Below are 20,256 nucleotides of genomic sequence, written 5' to 3'. Positions count from 1 at the left end.
GGTTTAGGGTTAGGGTTAGGGGTAGGGTTAGAGGACGGTGACAGGAACGGTTTAGGGTACAGGTTAGGGTACGACAACGGTTTAGGGTGAGCATACGTGTTAGGGTACGGGTTAGTGTTAGCGTACGGGTTAGGATTAGGGGAGGGGTTAGGGTAAGACTTCGGGTAAGGTTTAGGGTTAGGGTTAGGGTTAGGGTTAGGTTTAGGGTTAGGGTACGGGGACGGTTTAGGGTACAGGTTAGGATACGACAACGGTTTAGGGTGAGCGTACGTGTTAGGGTATGGGTTAGTGTTAGCGTACGGGTTAGGATTAGGGGACGGGTTAGAGTAAGGCTTCGGGTAAGGGTTAGGGTTAGGGTTAGGGGACGGGGACGGTTCAGGGTGCAGGTTAGGTTACGACAATGGTTTAGGGTGAGCGTACGTGTTACGGTACGGGTTAGTGTTAGCGTACGGGTTAGGATTAGGGGACGGGTTAGAGTAAGGCTTCGGGTAAGGGTTAGGGTTAGGGTTAGGGGACGGGGACGGTTCAGGGTGCAGGTTAGGTTACGACAATGGTTTAGGGTGAGCGTACGTGTTAGGGTACGGGTTAGTGTTAGCGTACGGGTTAGGATTTGGGGACGGGTTAGGGTTAGGCTTCGGGTAAGGGTTAGGATTAGGTTTAGGGTTACGGTTAGTGAACGGGGACGGTTCAGGGTACATGTTAGGGTACGACAACGGTTTAGGGTGAGCGTACGTGTTAGGGTACGGGTTAGTGTTAGCGTACGGGTTAGGATTAGGGTACGGGTTAGGGTAAGGCTTCGGGTAATTGTTAGGGTTAGGGTTAGGGTTAGGGTTAGAGGATGGGGACTGTTTAGGGTATAGGTTACGGTACGACAACGTTTTAGGTTGAGCGTACGTGTTAGGGTATGGGTTAGTGTTAGGATACGGGTTAGGATTAGGGGACGGGTTAGGGTAAGGCTTCGGGTAAGGGTTAGGTTTAGGGTTAGGGTGAGGGTTAGGGGACGGGGACGGTTCAGGGTACAGGTTAGTGTACGACAACGGTTTAGGGTGAGCGTACGTGTTAGGTTACGGGTTAGTGTTAGCGTACAGGTTAGGATTAGGTGACGGTTAGGGTAAGGCTTCGGGTAAGGGTTAGGGTTAGGGTTAGGGTTAGGGTACGGGAACGGTTTAGGGTACAGGTTAGGGTACGACAACGGTTTAGGGTGAGCGTACGTGTTAGGGTACGGGTTAGTGTTAGCGTACGGTTTAGGATTAGGGGACGGGTTAGGGTAAGGCTTCGGGTAAGGGTTAGGGTTAGGGTTAGGTTTAGGGTTAGGGTTAAGGTACGGGGACGGTTTAGGGTACAGGTTAGGGTACGACAACGGTTTAGGGTGAGCGTACGTGTTAGGGTATGGTTTAGTGTTAGCGTACGGTTTAGTATTAAGGGACGGGTTAGGATAACGCTTCGGGTAAGGGATAGGGTTAGGGTTAGGGGACGGGGACGGGGACGGGAATGGTTTAGGGTACACGTTACGGTACGACAACGGTTTACGGTAAGCGTAAGTGTTAGGGTACGGGTTAGTGTTAGCGTACGGTTTAGGATTAGGGGACGTGTTAGGGTAAGGCTTCGTGTAAGGGTTAGTGTTAGAGTTAGGGTTAGGGTTAGGGTTAGGGGACGGGGACGGTTTAGGGTACATGTTAGTGTACGACAAAGGTTTAGGGTGAGCGTACGTGTTAGGATACGGGTTAGTGTTAGCGTACGGGTTAGTATTATGGGACGGGTTAGGGTAAGACTTCGGGTAAGGGTTAGGGTTAGGGTTAGGGTTATGGTTAGGGGATGGGAACGGTTTGGGGTACAGGTTAGGGTACGACAACGTTTTAGTGTGAGCGTACGTGTTAGGGTACGGATTAGTGTTAGCATACGGGTTAGGATTATGGGACGGGTTAGGGTAAGGCTTCGGGTACGGGTTAGGTTTAGGGTTAGGGTTAGGGTTAGGGTTAGGGTTAGGGGACGGGTACGGGGACGGTTTAGGGCACCGTTTAGCGTACAACAACTGTTTGGTGTGAGCGTACGTGTTAGGGTACAGGTTAGTGTTACTGTACGTGTTAGGATTAGGGGACGGGTTAGGGTAAGGCTTCGGGTAAGGGTTAGGGTTAGGGTTAGGGTTAAGGTTAGGTTTAGGGGACGGGGACGGTTTAGGTTACAGGTTAGGGTATGACAACGTTTTAGGGTAAGCGTACGTGTTAGGGTACGGTTTAGTGTTAGCATACGGGTTAGGATTAGGGGACGGGTTAGGGTAAGGCTTCGGGTAAGGGTTAGGGTTAGGGTTAGGGGACGGGGACGGGAATGGTTTAGGGTACAGGTTAGGGTACGACAATGGTTTAGGGTAAGCGTACGTGTTAGGGTACGGGTTAGTGTTAGCGTACGGGATAGGATTAGGGGACGTGTTAGGGCAAGGCTTCGTGTAAGGGTTAGGGTTAGAGTTAGGGTTAGGGTTTGGGTTAGGGGACGGGGACGGTTTAGGGTACAGGTTAGGGTATGACAACGTTTTAGGGTAAGCGTACGTGTTAGGGTACGGTTTAGTGTTAGCATACGGGTTAGGATTAGGGGACGGGTTAGGGTAAGGCTTTGGGTAAGGGTTAGGGTTAGGGTTAGGGGACGGGGACGGGAATGGTTTAGGGTACAGGTTAGGGTACGACAACGGTTTAGGGTAAGCGTACGTGTTAGGGTACGGGTTAGTGTTAGCATACGGGATAGGATTAGGGAACGTGTTAGGGCAAGGCTTCGTGTAAGGGTTAGTGTTAGAGTTAGGGTTAGGGTTTGGGTTAGGGGACGGGGACGGTTTAGGGTACAGGTTAGGGTACGACAACGGTTTAGGGTAAGCCTTCCATTTTAGGGTACGGGTTAGTGTTAGCGTACGGGTTAGTATTAGGGGACGGGTTAGGGTAAGACTTCGGGTAAGGGTTAGGGTTAGGGTTAGGGTTAGGCTTAGGGGATGGGTACGGTTCAGGGTACAGGTTAGGGTACGACAACAGTTTAGGGTGAGCATATGTGTTAGGGTACGGGTTAGTGTTAGCGTACGGTTTAGGATTAGGGGACGGGTTAGGGTAAGGCTTCGGGTAAGGGTTAGGGTTAGGGTTAGGGTTAGGGGACGGGGACGGTTTATGTTACAGGTTAGGGTACGGCAACGGTTTAGGGTGAGCATTCGTGTTAGGGTACGAATTAGTGTTAGCGTACAGGTTAGGATTAGGGGAGGGGTTAGTGTAAAGCTTCAGGTAAGGTTTAGGGTTAGGGTTAGGGTTAGGGTTAGGGGACGGGGACGGTTTAGGGTACAGGTTAGTGTACGACAACGATTTAGGGTGAGCGTACGTGTTAGAGTAAGGGTTAGTGTTACCGTACGGTTAGGATTAGGGGACGGGTTAGTGTAAGGCTTCGGGAAAGGGTTAGGGTTAGGGTTAGGGTTAGGGGACGGGGACGCAGAGGGTTTAGGGTACAGGTTAGAGTACGACAATGGTTTAGGTTGAGCGTACGTGTTATGATACGGGTTAGTGTTAGCGTACGGGATAGGATTAGGGGTCGGGTAGGGTAAGGCTTCGGGTAAAGGTTAGGGTTAGGGTTAGGGTTAGGGGACGGGGACGGTTTAGGGTACAGGTTAGTGTACGACAACGTTTTAGGTTGAGCGTACGTTTTAGGGTATGGGTTAGTGTTAGCATACGGGTTAGGATTAGGGGACGGGTTAGGGTAAGGCTTCGGGTAAGGGGTAGGTTTAGGGTTAGGGTGAGGGTTAGGGGACTGGGACGGTTCAGGGTACAGGTTAGTGTACGACAACGGTTTAGGGTGAGCGTACGTGTTAGGTTACGGGTTAGTGTTAGCGTACAGGTTAGGATTAGGGGACGGGTTAGGGTAAGGCTTCGGGTAAGGGTTAGGGTTAGGGTTAGGGTTAGGGTACGGGAACGGTTTAGGGTACAGTTTAGGGTACGACAACGGTTTAGGGTGAGCGTACGTGTTAGGGTACGGGTTAGTGTTAGCGTACGGGTTAGGATTATGGGACGGGTTAGGGTAAGGCTTCGGGTACGGGTTAGGGTTAGGGTTAGGTTTAGGGTTAGTGTTAAGGTACGGGGACGGTTTAGGGTACAGGTTAGGGTACGACGACGGTTTAGGGTGAGCGTACGTGTTAGGGTATGGTTTAGTGTTAGCGTACGGTTTAGTATTTAGGGACGGGTTAGGATAACGCTTCGGGTAAGGGTTAGGGTTAGGGTTAGGGGACGGGGACGGGGACGGGAATGGTTTAGGGTACACGTTAGGGTACGACAACGGTTTACGGTAAGCGTACGTGTTAGGGTACGGGTTAGTGTTAGCGTACGGTTTAGGATTAGGGGACGTGTTAGGGTAAGGCTTCGTGTAAGGGTTAGGGTTAGAGTTAGGGTTAGGGTTAGGGTTAGGGGACGGGGACGGTTTAGGGTACAGGTTAGTGTACGACAAAGGTTTAGGGTGAGCGTACATGTTAGGATACGGGTTAGTGTTAGCGTACGGGTTAGTATTATGGGACGGGTTAGGGTAAGACTTCGGGTAAGGGTTAGGGTTAGGGTTAGGGTTATGGTTAGGGGACGGGAACGGTTTGGGGTACAGGTTACGATACGGCAACGGTTTAGGGTGAGTGTACGTGTTAGGGTACGGGTTAGTGTTAGCGTACGGGTTAGGATTAGGGGACGGGTAAGGGTAAGGCTTCGTGTAAGGGTTAGGGTTAGGGTTAGTGTTAGGGTTAGCGGACTTGGACGGTTTTGGGTACAGGTTAGTGTACGAAAACGGTTCAGTGTGACCGTACGTGTTAGGGTACGGGTTAGTGTAAGCGTATGGGTTAGGATTAGGGGACGGGTTAGGGTAAGGCTTCGGGTAAGTGTTAGGGTTAGGGTTAGGGTTAGAGTGAGGGGTCGGGGACGGTTTAGGGTACAGTTTAGGGTAGAGCAACGGTTTAGGGTGAGCGTACGTGTTATTGTACGGGTTAGTGGTAGCGTACCGTTTAGGATTAGGGGACGGGTTACGGTAAGGCTTCGGGTAAGTGTTAGGCGTAGGGTTCGGGTTAGGGGACGGGGACGGTTTAGGTTACAGGTTAGGGTACGACAACGGTTTAGGGTGAGCGTACATGTTAGGGTACGGGTTAGTGTTAGCGTACAGGTAAGGATTAGGGGTCGGGTTAGTGTAAAGCTTCAGGTAAGGCTTACGATTGGGGTTAGGGTTAGGGTTAGGGGACGGGGACAGGGACGGTTTAGGGTACAGGTTAGGCTACGACAACGTTTTAGGGTGAGCGTACTTGTTTGGTACGGATTAGTGTAGGCATACGGGTTAGTATTAAGGGACTAGTTAGGGTAATGCTTCGGGTAAGAGTTAGGATTAGGTTTAGGGTTAGGTTTAGGGAGCGGGGACGGGGACGATTTAGGGTACAGGTTACGGTACGACAACGGTTTAGGGTGAGTGTACGTGTTAGGGTACGGGTTAGTGTTAGCGTACCGGTTAGGATTAAGGGACGGGTTAGGGTAAGACTTCGGGTAAGGGTTAGGGTTAGGGTTAGGGTTAGGGTTAGGGGACTGGGACGGTTTTGGGTACAGGTTAGTGTACGAAAACGGTTTAGTGTGAGCGTACGTGTTAGGGTACGGGTTAGTGTTAGCGTACGGGTTAGGATTAGGGTACGGGTTAGGGTAAGGCTTCGGGTAAGTGTTAGGGTTAGGGTTAGGGTTAGGGGACGGGGACGGTTTATATTACACGTTAGGGTACGACAACGGTTTATGGTGAGCGTACGTGTTAGGGTACGGGTTAGTGTTAGCGTATGGGTTAGGATTAGGGGACGGGTTAGGGTAAGGCTTCGGGTAAGTGTTAGGGTTAGGGTTAGGGTTAGAGTGAGGGGTCGGGGACGGTTTAGGGTACAGTTTAGGGTGGAGCAACGGTTTAGGGTGAGCGTACGTGTTACGGTACGGGTTAGTGGTAGCGTACCGGTTATGATTAGGGGACGTGTTACGGTAAGGCTTCGGGTAAGTGTTAGGCGTAGGGTTAGGGTTAGGGGACGGGGACGGTTTAGGTTACAGGTTAGGGTACGACAACGTTTTAGGGTGAGCGTACATGTTAGGGTACGCGTTAGTGTTAGCGTACGGGTAAGGATTAGGGAACGGGTTAGTGTAAAGCTTCAGGTAAGGCTTAGGATTGAGGTTAGGGTTAGGGTTAGGGGACAGGGACGGGCACGGTTTAGGGTACAGGTTAGGGTACGCAACGGTTTAGGGTGAGCGTACGTGTTAGGGTACGTGTTAGTGTTAGCGAACGGGTTAGGATTAGGGGACGGGTTAGAGTAAGGCTTTGGGTGAAGGTTAGGGTTAGGGTTAGGGTTAGGGATAAGGTTAGGAGACGGGGACGGTTTAGGCTACAGGTTAGGGTACGACAACGGTTTAGGGTGAGCGTACGTGTTAGGGTACAGGTTAGTGTTAGCGTACGGGTTAGGATTAGGGGACGAGTTAGAGTATGGCTTCGGGTAAAGTTTAGGGTTAGGGTTAGGGTTATGTTTAGGGTTAGGGGACGGGGACGGTTTAGGATACAGGTTAGGGTACGACAACGGTTTAGGGTGAGCGTACGTGTTAGGGTATGGGTTAGTGTTAGCGTACGGGTTAGGATTAGGGGACGGGTTAGGGTAAGGCTTGGGGTCAGGGTTAGGGTTAGGGTTAGGGTTAGGGGACGGGGACGGTTTAGGTTACAGGTTAGGGTACGACAACGGTTTAGGGTGAGCGTACGTGTTAGGGTACGTGTTAGTGTTAGCGTACGGCTTAGGATTACGGGACGAGTTAGGGTAAGGCTTCGGGTAAGGGTTAGGGTTAGGGTTAGGGTTAGGGGACGGGGACGGTTTAGGGTTCAGTTTAGGGTACGACAACGCTTTAGGGTGAGCGTACGTGTTAGGGTATCGGTTAGTGTTAGCGTACGGGTTAGAATTAGGGGACGGGTTAGGGTAAGGCTTCGGGTCCGGGTTAGGGTTAGGGTTAGGGTTAGGGTTAGGGTTAGGGTTAGGGGACGGGGACGGTTCAGGCTACAGGTTAGGGTACGACAACTGTTTAGGGTGAGCGTACGTGTTAGGGTACGGGTTAGTGTTAGCGTACGGGTTAGGATTAGGGGACGGGTTAGGGTAAGGCTTCGGGTAAGGGTTAGGGTTAGGGTTATGGTTAGGGTTAGGGGATGGGGACGGTACAGGGTACAGTTTAGGGTACGATAACGGTTTAGATTGAGCGTACGTGTTAGGGCATGGGTTAGTGTTAGCGTACGGGTTAGGATTACGGGACGGGTTAGGGTAAGGCTTCGGGTAAGGGTTAGGGTTAGGGTTAGGGGACGGGGACAGTTCAGGGTACGGGTTAGGTTACGACAACGTTTTAGGATGAGCGTACGTGTTAGGATACGGGTTAGTGTTAGCGTACGGGTTAGGATTAGGGGACGGGTTAGGGTAAGGCTTCGGGTAAGGGTTAGGGTTAGGCTTAGGGTTAGGGTTAGGGGACGGGGACCGTTGAGGTTACAGGTTAGGGTACGACAACCATTTAGGTTGAGCGTACGTGTTAGGGTACGGGTTAGTGTTAGCGTACGGTTTAGGATTAGGGGACGGGTTAGTGTAAAGCTTCAGGTAAGGGTTAGGGTTGGGTTTAGGGTTAGGGTGAGGGGACGGGGATGGGGACGTTTTAGGGTACAGGTTAGGGTACGACAACGGTTTAGGGTGAGCGTACGTGATAGGGTACGGGTTAGTGTTAGCGTACGGGTTAGGATTAGGGAACGTGTTAGTGTAAAGCTTCAGGTAAGGGTTAGGGTTAGGGTTAGGGTTAGGGTACGGGGACTGGGACGGGGACGGTTTAGGGTACAGGTTACGGTATGACAACGGTTTAGGGTGAGCGTACGTGATAGGGTACGGTTTAGTGTTAGCGTACGGGTTAGAATTAGGGGACGGGTTAGGGTAAGGCTTTCGGTAAAGGTTAGGTTTAGAGTTAGGGTTAGGTTTAGGGGACGGGGACGGTTTAGGGTACAGGTTAGTGTACGACAACGGTTTAGGGTGAGCGTACGTGTTAGGTTACGGTTTAGTGTTACCGTATCGGTTAGGATTAGGGGACGGGTTAGGGTAAGGCTTCGGGTAAGGGTTAGGGTTAGGGTTAGGGTTAGGGGAAGGGGACGGTTTAGGGTACAGGTTAGGGTACAACAACGGTATAGGGTGAGCGTCCGTGTTAGGGTACGGGTTAGTGTTAGCGTACGGGTTAGGATTAGTGGACGGGTTAGGGTAAGGCTTCGGGTAAGGTTTAGGGTTAGGGTTAGGGTTAGGGTTAGGGTTAGGGGATGGGGACGGTTTAGGGTACACTTTAGGGTAAGACAACGGTTTAGGGTGAGCGTACGTGTTAGGGTATGGGTTAGGATTAGGGGAAGGGTTAGGGTAAGGCTTCGGGTAAGGGTTAGGGTTAGGGTTAGGGTTAGGGGTTGGGGACGGGGACGGTTTAGGGTACAGGTTAGGGTTCGACAACGATTTTAGGATGAGCGTACGTGTTAGGGTACGGGTTAGTGTTAGCGTAGGGGTTAGGATTAGGGGACCGGTCAGGGTAAGGCTTCGGGTAAGGGTTAGGGCTAGGGTTAGGTTTAGGGTTAGGGTTAGGGGAAGGGGACGGTTTAGGGTACAGGTTAGTGTACGACAATGGTTTAGGGTGAGCGTACGTGTTAGGGTACGGATTAGTGATAGCGTACGGGTTAGGATTAGGGGACGGGTTATGGTAAGTCTTCGGGCAAAGGTTAGGTTTAGGGTTAGGGTTAGGGTTAGGGGACTGGGAAGGTTTAGGGTACAGGTTAGTGTATGACAATGGTTTAGGGTGAGCGTGCGTGTTAGGGTTCGGGTTAGTGTTAGTGTAGTGGTTAGGATTAGGGGACGGGTTAGGGTTAGTCTTCGGGTAAGGGTTACGGTTAGGGTTAGGGTTAGGGTTAGGGTTAGGGGACGGGGACGGTTTAGGGTACAGGTTAGTGTATGACAATGGTTTAGGGTGAGTGTACGTGTTAGGGTACGGGTTAGTGATAGCGTACGTGTTAGGATTAGGGGACGGGTTAGTGTAAGGCTTCGGGTAAGGTTTACGTTAAGGGTTAGGGTTAGGTTTAAGGTTAGGGTATTGGGACGGTTTAGGGTACAGTTTAGGGAATGACAACGGTTTATGTTGAGTGTACGTGTTAGGGTACGGGTTAGTGTTAGCGTACGGTTTAGGATTAGGGGACAGGTTAGGGTAAGGCTTCGGGTAAGGGTTAGGGTTAGGGTTAGGGTTAGGGTTGGGTTAGGGGACGGGGACGGTTTAGGGTACAGGATAGGGTACGACAACAGTTTATGGTGAGCATACGTGTTAGGGTACGGGTTAGTGTTAGCGTACAGGTTAGGATTAGGGGATGGGTTAGGGTAAGGCTTCGTGTAAGGGTTAGGGTTAGGGTTAGGGTTAGGGTTAGGGTTAGGGGACAGGGACGGTTTAGGGTACAGGTTAGGGTACGACAACGGTTTAGGGTGAGCGTACATGTTAGGGTACGGGTTAGTGTTAGCGTACGGGTTAGGATTAGAGGACGGGTTAGGGTAAGGCTTCGGGTAAAGTTTAGTGTTAGGGTTAGGGTTAGGGTTAGGGGACGGGGACTTGGACGGTTTAGGGTACAGGTTAGGGTACGACAACGGTTTAGGGTGAGCGTACGTGTTAGGGTATGGGTTAGTTTTAGCGTACGGGTTAGGATTAGGGGACGGGTTAGGGTAAGGCTTCGGGTAAGGGTTAGGGTTAGGGTTAGGTTTAGGGGACGGGGACGGTTTAGGTTACAGGTTAGGGTACGACAACGGTTTAGGGTGAGCGTACGTGTTAGGGTATGGGTTAGTTTTAGCGTACGGGTTAGGATTAGGGGACGGGTTAGGGTAAGGCTTCGGGTAAGGGTTAGGGTTAGGGTTAGGTTTAGGGGACGGGGACGGTTTAGGTTACAGGTTAGGGTACGACAACGGTTTAGGGTGAGCGTACGTGTTAGGGTACGGGTTAGTGTTAGAGTACGGGTTAGGATTAGGGGACGGGTTAGGGTAAGGCTTCGGGTAAGGGTTAGGATTAGGGTTAGGGTTACGTTTAGTGAACGGTGACGGTTCAGGGTACAGGTTAGGGTACGACAACGGTTTAGGGTGAGCGTACGTGTTAGGGTACAGGTTAGTTTTAGCGTACGGGTTAGGATTAGGGGACGGGTTAGTGTAATGCTTCTTGTAAGGGTTAGGGTTAGGGTTAGGGTTAGGGGACGGGGACAGGAACGGTTTAGGGTACAGGATAGGGTACGACAATGGTTTAGGGTGAGCGTACGTGTTAGGGTACGGGTTAGTGTTAGCGTACGTGTTAGGATTAGGGGACGGGTTAGGGTAAGGCTTCGGGTCCGGGTTAGGGTTAGGGTTAGGGTTAGGGTTAGGGTTAGGGTTAGGGGACGGGGACGGTTCAGGCTACAGGTTAGGGTACGACAACTGTTTAGGGTGAGCGTACGTGTTAGGGTACGGGTTAGTGTTAGCGTACGGGTTAGGATTAGGGGACGGGTTAGGGTAAGGCTTCGGGTAAGGGTTAGGGTTAGGGTTATGGTTAGGGTTAGGGGATGGGGACGGTACAGGGTACAGTTTAGGGTACGATAACGGTTTAGATTGAGCGTACGTGTTAGGGCATGGGTTAGTGTTAGCGTACGGGTTAGGATTACGGGACGGGTTAGGGTAAGGCTTCGGGTAAGGGTTAGGGTTAGGGTTAGGGGACGGGGACAGTTCAGGGTACGGGTTAGGTTACGACAACGGTTTAGGATGAGCGTACGTGTTAGGATACGGGTTAGTGTTAGCGTACGGGTTAGGATTAGGGGACGGGTTAGGGTAAGGCTTCGGGTAAGGGTTAGGGTTAGGCTTAGGGTTAGGGTTAGGGGACGGGGACCGTTGAGGTTACAGGTTAGGGTACGACAACCATTTAGGTTGAGCGTACGTGTTAGGGTACGGGTTAGTGTTAGCGTACGGTTTAGGATTAGGGGACGGGTTAGTTTAAAGCTTCAGGTAAGGGTTAGGGTTGGGTTTAGGGTTAGGGTGAGGGGACGGGGATGGGGACGTTTTAGGGTACAGGTTAGGGTACGACAACGGTTTAGGGTGAGCGTACGTGATAGGGTACGGGTTAGTGTTAGCGTACGGGTTAGGATTAGGGAACGTGTTAGTGTAAAGCTTCAGGTAAGGGTTAGGGTTAGGGTTAGGGTTAGGGTACGGGGACTGGGACGGGGACGGTTTAGGGTACAGGTTACGGTATGACAACGGTTTAGGGTGAGCGTACGTGATAGGGTACGGGTTAGTGTTAGCGTACGGGTTAGAATTAGGGGACGGGTTAGGGTAAGGCTTTCGGTAAAGGTTAGGTTTAGAGTTAGGGTTAGGTTTAGGGGACGGGGACGGTTTAGGGTACAGGTTAGTGTACGACAACGGTTTAGGGTGAGCGTACGTGTTAGGGTACGGTTTAGTGTTACCGTATCGGTTAGGATTAGGGGACGGGTTAGGGTAAGGCTTCGGGTAAGGGTTAGGGTTAGGGTTAGGGTTAGGGGAAGGGGACGGTTTAGGGTACAGGTTAGGGTACAACAACGGTATAGGGTGAGCGTCCGTGTTAGGGTACGGGTTAGTGTTAGCGTACGGGTTAGGATTAGTGGACGGGTTAGGGTAAGGCTTCGGGTAAGGTTTAGGGTTAGGGTTAGGGTTAGGGTTAGGGTTAGGGGATGGGGACGGTTTAGGGTACACTTTAGGGTAAGACAACGGTTTAGGGTGAGCGTACGTGTTAGGGTATGGGTTAGGATTAGGGGAAGGGTTAGGGTAAGGCTTCGGGTAAGGGTTAGGGTTAGGGTTAGGGTTAGGGGTTGGGGACGGGGACGGTTTAGGGTACAGGTTAGGGTTCGACAACGATTTTAGGATGAGCGTACGTGTTAGGGTACGGGTTAGTGTTAGCGTAGGGGTTAGGATTAGGGGACCGGTCAGGGTAAGGCTTCGGGTAAGGGTTAGGGCTAGGGTTAGGTTTAGGGTTAGGGTTAGGGGAAGGGGACGGTTTAGGGTACAGGTTAGTGTACGACAACGGTTTAGGGTGAGCGTACGTGTTAGTGTACGGATTAGTGATAGCGTACGGGTTAGGATTAGGGGACGGGTTATGGTAAGTCTTCGGGCAAAGGTTAGGTTTAGGGTTAGGGTTAGGGTTAGGGGACTGGGAAGGTTTAGGGTACAGGTTAGTGTATGACAATGGTTTAGGGTGAGCGTGCGTGTTAGGGTACGGGTTAGTGTTAGTGTAGTGGTTAGGATTAGGGGACGGGTTAGGGTTAGTCTTCGGGTAAGGGTTAGGGTTAGGGTTAGGGTTAGGGTTAGGGTTAGGGGACGGGGACGGTTTAGGGTACAGGTTAGTGTATGACAATGGTTTAGGGTGAGTGTACGTGTTAGGGTACGGGTTAGTGATAGCGTACGTGTTAGGATTAGGGGACGGGTTAGTGTAAGGCTTCGGGTAAGGTTTACGTTAAGGGTTAGGGTTAGGTTTAAGGTTAGGGTATTGGGACGGTTTAGGGTACAGTTTAGGGAATGACAACGGTTTATGTTGAGTGTACGTGTTAGGGTACGGGTTAGTGTTAGCGTACGGTTTAGGATTAGGGGACAGGTTAGGGTAAGGCTTCGGGTAAGGGTTAGGGTTAGGGTTAGGGTTAGGGTTGGCTTAGGGGACGGGGACGGTTTAGGGTACAGGATAGGGTACGACAACAGTTTATGGTGAGCATACGTGTTAGGGTACGGGTTAGTGTTAGCGTACAGGTTAGGATTAGGGGATGGGTTAGGGTAAGGCTTCGTGTAAGGGTTAGGGTTAGGGTTAGGGTTAGGGTTAGGGTTAGGGGACAGGGACGGTTTAGGGTACAGGTTAGGGTACGACAACGGTTTAGGGTGAGCGTACATGTTAGGGTACGGGTTAGTGTTAGCGTACGGGTTAGGATTAGAGGACGGGTTAGGGTAAGGCTTCGGGTAAAGTTTAGTGTTAGGGTTAGGGTTAGGGTTAGGGGACGGGGACTTGGACGGTTTAGGGTACAGGTTAGGGTACGACAACGGTTTAGGGTGAGCGTACATGTTAGGGTATGGGTTAGTTTTAGCGTACGGGTTAGGATTAGGGGACGGGTTAGGGTAAGGCTTCGGGTAAGGGTTAGGGTTAGGGTTAGGTTTAGGGGACGGGGACGGTTTAGGTTACAGGTTAGGGTACGACAACGGTTTAGGGTGAGCGTACGTGTTAGGGTACGGGTTAGTGTTAGAGTACGGGTTAGGATTAGGGGACGGGTTAGGGTAAGGCTTCGGGTAAGGGTTAGGATTAGGGTTAGGGTTACGTTTAGTGAACGGTGACGGTTCAGGGTACAGGTTAGGGTACGACAACGGTTTAGGGTGAGCGTACGTGTTAGGGTACAGGTTAGTGTTAGCGTACGGGTTAGGATTAGGGGACGGGTTAGTGTAATGCTTCTTGTAAGGGTTAGGGTTAGGGTTAGGGTTAGGGGACGGGGACAGGAACGGTTTAGGGTACAGGATAGGGTACGACAATGGTTTAGGGTGAGCGTACGTGTTAGGGTACGGGTTAGTGTTAGCGTACGTGTTAGGATTAGGGGACGGGTTAGGGTAAGACTTCAGGTAAGGGGTAGGGTTAGGGTTAGGGTTAGGGTTAGGATTAGGGTACGGGGACGGTTTAGGGTACACGTTAGGGTATGACATCGGTTTAGGGTGAGCGTACGTGTTAGGGTATGGGTTAGTGTTAGCATACGGGTTAGGATTAGGGGACGTGTTAGGGTAAGGCTTCGGGTAAGGGTTAGGGTTAGGGTTAGGGTTAGGGTACGGGGACGGTTTAGGGTACAGGATAGGATACGACAACGGTTTAGGGTGAGCGTACGTGTTAGGTTATGGGTTAGTGTTAGCGTACGGGTTAGGATTAGGGGACGGGTTAGTGTAAGGCTTCGGGTAAGGGTTAAGCTTAGGGTTATGGTGAGGGGACGGGGACAGTTAAGGGTACAGGTTAGGTTACGACAACGGTTTAGGGTGAGCGTACGTTTTAGGGTACGGGTTAGTGTTAGCGTACGCGTTAGGATTAGGGGACGGGTTAGAGTAAGGCTTCGGGTAAGGGTTAGGGTTAGGGTTAGGTTTAGGGGACGGGGACGGGGACGGATAAGGTTACAGGTTAGGGTACAAGAAAGCTTTAGGGTGAGCGTACGTGTTAGGGTACGGGTTAGTGTTAGCGTACAGGTTAGGTTTAGGGGACGGGTTACTGTAAAGCTTCAGGTAAGGGTTAGGGTTAGGGTTAGGGTTAGGGAACGGGGACGGGGATGGTTTAGGGTACAGGTTAGGGTACGACAACGGTTTAGGGTGAGCGTACGTGTTAGGGTACGGGTTAGTGGTAGCGTACGGGTTAGGATTAGGGGACGGGTTAGGGTAAGGCTTCAGGTAAGGGTTAGTGTTAGGGTTAGGGTTAGGGTTAGGGGAAGGGGACGGTTTAGGGTACAGGTTAGGGTACAACAACGGTATAGGGTGAGCGTACGTGTTAGGGTACGGGTTAGTGTTAGTGTACGGGTTAGGATTAGTGGACGGGTTAGGTTAAGGCTTCGGGTAAGGGTTAGGGTTAGGGTTAGGGTTAGGGTTAGGGGACGGGGACGGTTTAGGGTACACTTTAGGGTACGACAATGGTTTAGTGTGAGCGTACGTGTTAGGGTACGGGTTAGGATTAGGGGACGGTTTAGGGTAAGGCTTTGGGTAAGGTTTAGGGTTAGGGTTAGGGTTAGGGTACGAGGACGGTTTAGGTTATAGGTTAGGGTACGACAGCTGTTTAGGGTGAGCGTAAGTGTTAGGGTACGGTTTAGTGTTAGCGTACGGGTTAGGATTAGGGGACGGGTTAGGGTAAGGCTTCGGGTAAGAGTTAGGGTTAGGGTTAGGGTTAGGGTTGAGTTAGGGGGCGGGGACGGTTTAGAGTACAGGTTAGGGTACGACAACAGTTTAGGGTGAGCATACGTTTTAGGGTATGGGTTAGTGTTATCGTACGGGTTACGATTAGGGGACGGGTTAGGGTAAGGCTTCGTGTAAGGTTTAGGGTTAGGGTTAGGGTTAGGGGACGGGGACGGGGACGGTTTAAAGTACAGGTTAGTGTACGACAACGGTTTAGGGTGAGCGTACGTGTTAGGGTACGGGTTAGTGTTAGCGTACGGGTTAGGATTAGGGGATGGGTTAGGGTAAGGCTTCGGGTAAAGTTTAGGGTAATGGTTAGGGTTAGGGTTAGGGGACGGGAACGGTTTAGGGTACAGGTTAGGGTACGTCAACGTGTTAGTGTGAGCTTATGTGTTAGGGTACGGATTAGTGTTAGCGTACGGTTTACGATTAGGGGACGGGTTAGGTTAAGGCTTCGGGTAAGTGTTAGGGTTAGGCTTAGGTTTAGGGGACGGGGACGGGGATGGGGACGGTTTAGGGTACAGGTTAGGGTACGACAATGGTTTACGGTGAGCGTACTTGTATGGTACGTATTAGTGTAGGCATACGGGTTAGTATTAGGGGACTGGTTAGGGTAAGGCTTCGGGTAAGGGTTAGGATAAGGCTTAGGGTTAGGGTTAGGGGACGGGGATGGTTTAGGGTACAGGTTAGGGTACGACAACGATTTAGGGTGAGTGTACATGTTAGGGTACAGGTTAGTGTTAGCGTACGGGTTAGGATTAGGGGCGGGTTAGGGTAAGTCTTACGGTAAGGGTTAGGGTTAGGGTTAGGGGACGGGGACGGTTTAGGGTACAATTTAGGGTACGTCAACGGTTTAGGGTGAGCGTACATGTTAGGGTACGGGTTAGTGTTAGCGTACGGGTTAGGATTAGGGGACGGGTTAGGTTAAGGCTTCGGGTAAGGGTTAGGGTTAGGGTTAGAGTTAGGGGACGGGGATGATTTAGGTTACATGTTAGGGTACGACAACGGTTTAGGGTGAGCGTACCTGTTAGGGTATGGGTTAGTGTTAGCGTACGGGTTAGGATTAGGGGACGGGTTAGGGTAAAACTTCGGGTAAGGGTTAGGGTTAGGGTTAGGCTTAGGGATAGTGTTAGGGGACGGGGACGGTTTAGGGTATAGGTTAGGGTACGACAACGGTTTGGGGTGAGGGTATGTGTTAGGTTATGGGTTAGTGTTAGCGTACCAGTTAGGATTAGGAGACGGGTTAGTGTAAGGCTTCGGGTAAGGGTTAGGGTTAGGGTTATGGTTAGGGGACAAGGACGGGGACGATTTAGGGTGCAGGTTAGGGTACGACAACGGTTCAGTGTGAGCGTACGTGTTAGGGTACGAGTCAGTGTTAGCGTACGGGTTAGGATTAGGGGACGGGTTAGGCTAAGGCTTCGGATAAGTGTTAGCGTTAGGGTTAGGGTTACGGTTAGGGGACGGGGACGGTTTAGGGTACAGCTTAGTGTACGACAACAGTTGAGGGTGAGCGTACGTGTTAGGGTATTGGTTAGTGTTAGCGTACGGGTTAGGATTAGGGGACGGGTTAGGGTAAGGCTTCGGTTAAGGGTTAGGATTAGGGTTAGGGTTACGGTTAGGGTTAGAGGACGGGTACGGTTTAGGATACAGGTTAGGGTACGACAACGGTTTTGGATGAGCGTACTTGTTAGGGTACGAGTTAGTGTTAGCGTACGGGTTAGGATTAGGGGACGGGTTAGGATAAGGCTTCGGGTAAGGTTTAGGGTTAGAGTTAGGGTTAGGAGACGAGGACGGTTTAGGGTAAAGGTTAGTGTACGACAACGGTTTAGGGTTAGTGTACATGTTAGGGTACGGGTTACTGATAGCGTACGGGTAAGGATTAGGGGACGGGTTAGGGTAAGGCTTCGGGTAAGTGTTAGGGTTAGGGTTAGGGTTAGGGTTAGGGTTAGGGGACGGTTTAGGGTACAGGTTACGGTACGACAACGGTTTAGGGTGAGCGTACGTGTTAGGGTACGGTTTAGTGTTAGCGTACGGGTTACGATTAGGGGACGGGTTAGGGTAAGGCTTCGGGTAAGGGTTAGGGTTAGTGTTAGGGTTACGGTTAGAGGACGGGGACAGTTTAGTGTACAGATTAGTGTACGACAAATGTTTCTGGTGATCGTACGTTTTAGGGGATGGGTTACTGTTAGCGTACGGGTTAGGATTAAGGGACGGGTTAGGGTAAGACTTCGGGTAAGGGTTAGGGTTAGGGTTAGGGTTACGGGACGGGGACGGGGACGGTTTAGTGTACCGTTTATGGTACAACAACGGTTTAGGGTGAGCGTACATGTTAGGGTATGGGTTAGTGTTAGCGTACGGGTTAGGATTAGGGGACGGGTTAGGGTAAGGCTTCGGGTAAGGGTTAGGGTTAGGTTTAGGGTTAGGGTTAGGGGACGGGGACGTTTTAGGGTACAGGTTAGGGTACGACAACGATTTAGGGTGAGCGTACGTGTTAAGGTATGGGTTAGTGTTAGGGTACGGGCTAGGATTAGGGGACGGGTTTGTGTAAGGCTTCGGGTAAGGGTTAGGGTTAGGGTTAGGTTTACGGTTAGGGTTAGGCTTAGGGAAGCGGACGGTTTAGGGTACGGGTTAGGGTACGACAACGGTTTAGTGTGAGCGTACTTGTTAGTGTACGGGTTAGTGTTAGCGTACGGGTTAGGATTAGGGGACGGGTTAGGTTAAGGCTTCGGGTAAGGTTTAGGGTTACGGTTAGGGTTAGGGTTAGGTTTAGGTGACGGGGACGGTTTGGGGTACAGGTTAGGGTACAACAACCGTTTAGGGTGAGCGTACTTGTTAGGGTACAGTTTAGTGTTAGCGTACGGGTTAGGATTAGGGGACGGTTTAGGGTAAGGCTTCAGGTAAGGGTTAGGGTTAGGGTTAGGGTTAGGGTTAGGGGACGGGGACGGTTTAGGGTACAGGTTAGGGTACGACAACGGTTTAGGATGAGTGTACGTTTTAGGGTACGGGTTAGTGTTAGCGTACGGGTTAGGATTAGGGGACGGGTTAGAGTAAGGCTTCGGGTAATGGTTAGGGTTAGGGTTAGGGTTAGGGGACGGGGACGGTTTAGGGTACTGTTTAGGGTACGACAACGTTTTAGGGTGAGTGTACATGTTAGGGTATGGGTTAGTGTTAGCGTACGAGTTAGGATTAGGGGTCGGGTTAGGGTAAGGCTTCGGGTAAGGGTTAGGGTTAGGGTTAGGGTTAGGGTTAGGTTTAGGGGAAGGGGACGGTTTAGGGTACAGGTTAGGGCATGACAACGTTTTAGGTTGAGTGTACGTGTTAGGGTATGGATTAGTGTTAGCGTACGGTTTAGGATTAGGGGACGGGTTGGGGTAAGGCTTCGGGTAAGGGTTAGGGTTAGGGTTAGGGTTAGGGTTAGGTTTATGGGACGAGGACGTTTTAGGGTACAGGTTAGGGTACGACAACGCTTTAGGGTGAGCGTACATATTAGGGTATGGGTTGGTGTTAGCGTACGGGTTAGGATTAGGGGACGGCTTAGGGTAAGGCTTCGGATAAGGTTTAGGGTTAGGGTTAGGGTTAGGGTTAGGGAGCGGGTACGGGGACGGTTTAGGGTACAGGTTACGGTACGACAACGGTTTAGGGTGAGCGTACGTGTTAGGGTACAGTTTAGTAGTAGGGGACGGGTTAGGGTAAGGTTGCGGGTAAGGGTTAGGTGTAGGGTTAGGGTTAGGGTTAGGGGATGGGGAAGGTTTAGGGTACAGGTTAGTGTACGTGTTAGGGTACGGGTTAGTGTTAGCGTTCGGGTTAGGATTAGTTCACGGTTTAGGTTAAGGCTTCGGGTAAGGGTTATGGTTAGGGTTAGGGTTAGGGTTACGGTTTGGGTTAGGGGACGGTTTAGGGTACAGGTTAGTGTATGACAACGGTTTAGGGTGAGCGTACGTGTTAGGGTACAGGTTAGTGTTAGCGTACGGATTAGGATTAGGGGACGGGTTAGGGTAAGGCTTGGGGTAAGGGTTATAGTTAGGGTTAGGGTTAGGGGACGGGGACGGGGACGGTTTAGAGTACAGGTTAGTGTACGACAATGGTTGAGGGTGAGCGTACGTGTTAGGGTACAGTTTAGTGTTAGCGTACGGGTTAGGATTAGGGGACGGGTTAGGGTAAGGCTTCGTGTAAGGGTTAGGGTTAGGTTTAGGGTTAGGGTTAGGGTTAGGGGACGGTTTAGGGTACAGATTAGGGTACGACAACGGTTTAGGGTGAGCATACGTGTTAGGGTACGAGTTAGTGTTAGCGTACGGCTTAGGATTAAGGGACGGGTTAGGGTAAGCCTTCGGGTCAGTGTTAGGCTTAGGGTTAGGGTTAGGGTTAGGGTTAGGGAATGGGGACGGTTTAGGGTACAGGTTAGGGTACGACAAAGATTTAGGGTGAGCGTACATATTAGGGTACGCTTTAGTGTTAGCGTACGGGTTAGGATTAGGGGACGTGTTAGGGTAAAGCTTCGGGTAAGGGTTAGGGTTAGGGTTAGGGTTAGGGTTAGGGTTAGGGTTAGGGTTAGGGGACGGGGACGGTTTAGGGTACAGGTTAGGTTACGACACCGATTTAGGGTGAGCGTACGTGTTAGGGTACGGGGTAGTGTTAGCGTACCGGTTAGGATAAGGGGATGGGAAAGGGTAAAGCTTCGGGTAAGGGTTAGGGTTAGAGTTAGGGTTAGGGGACAGGGACGGGGACGGTTTAGGGTGCAGGTTAGGGTACGACAACGGTTTAGGGTGAGCGTACGTGTTAGGGTACGGGTTAGTTTTAGTGTACGGGTTAGGATTAGTGGACGGGTTAGGGTAAGGCTTCGGGTAAGGGTTAGGGTTAGGGTTAGGCTTAGTGTTAGGGTTAGGGAACGGGGACGGTTTAGAGTACAGTTTAGGGTACGACAACGGTTTAGGGTGAGCCTACGTGTTAGGGTATGGGTTAGGATTAGGGGACGGGTTAGGGTAAGCTTCAGGTAAGGTTTAGGATTTGGGTTAGGGTTAGGGTTAGGGTTACAGTTAGTATTAGGGTTAGGGGACGGGGACGGTTTAGGGTACCATTTAGGTTACAACAACGGTTTAGGGTGAGCGTACGTGTTAGGGTATGCGTTAGTGTTAGTGTACGGGTTAGGATTAGGGGACGGGTTAGGGTAAGGCTTCAGGTAAGGGTTAGGGTTAGGGTTAGGTTTAGGGTTAGGGGAAGGGGATGGTTTAGGGTACAGGTTAGGGTACGACAATGTTTTAGGGTGAGCTACATGTTAGGGTATGGGTTAGTGTTAGCGT

The sequence above is a fragment of the Delphinapterus leucas genome, chromosome 10 (assembly GCF_059928025.1).
Source record: "Delphinapterus leucas isolate spDelLeu-1000000601 "Yukka" chromosome 10, BTC_Dleu_Yukka2, whole genome shotgun sequence".
NCBI classification, from domain to species: domain Eukaryota; kingdom Metazoa; phylum Chordata; class Mammalia; order Artiodactyla; family Monodontidae; genus Delphinapterus; species Delphinapterus leucas.
Note: the sequence above shows the minus strand (reverse complement) of the source record.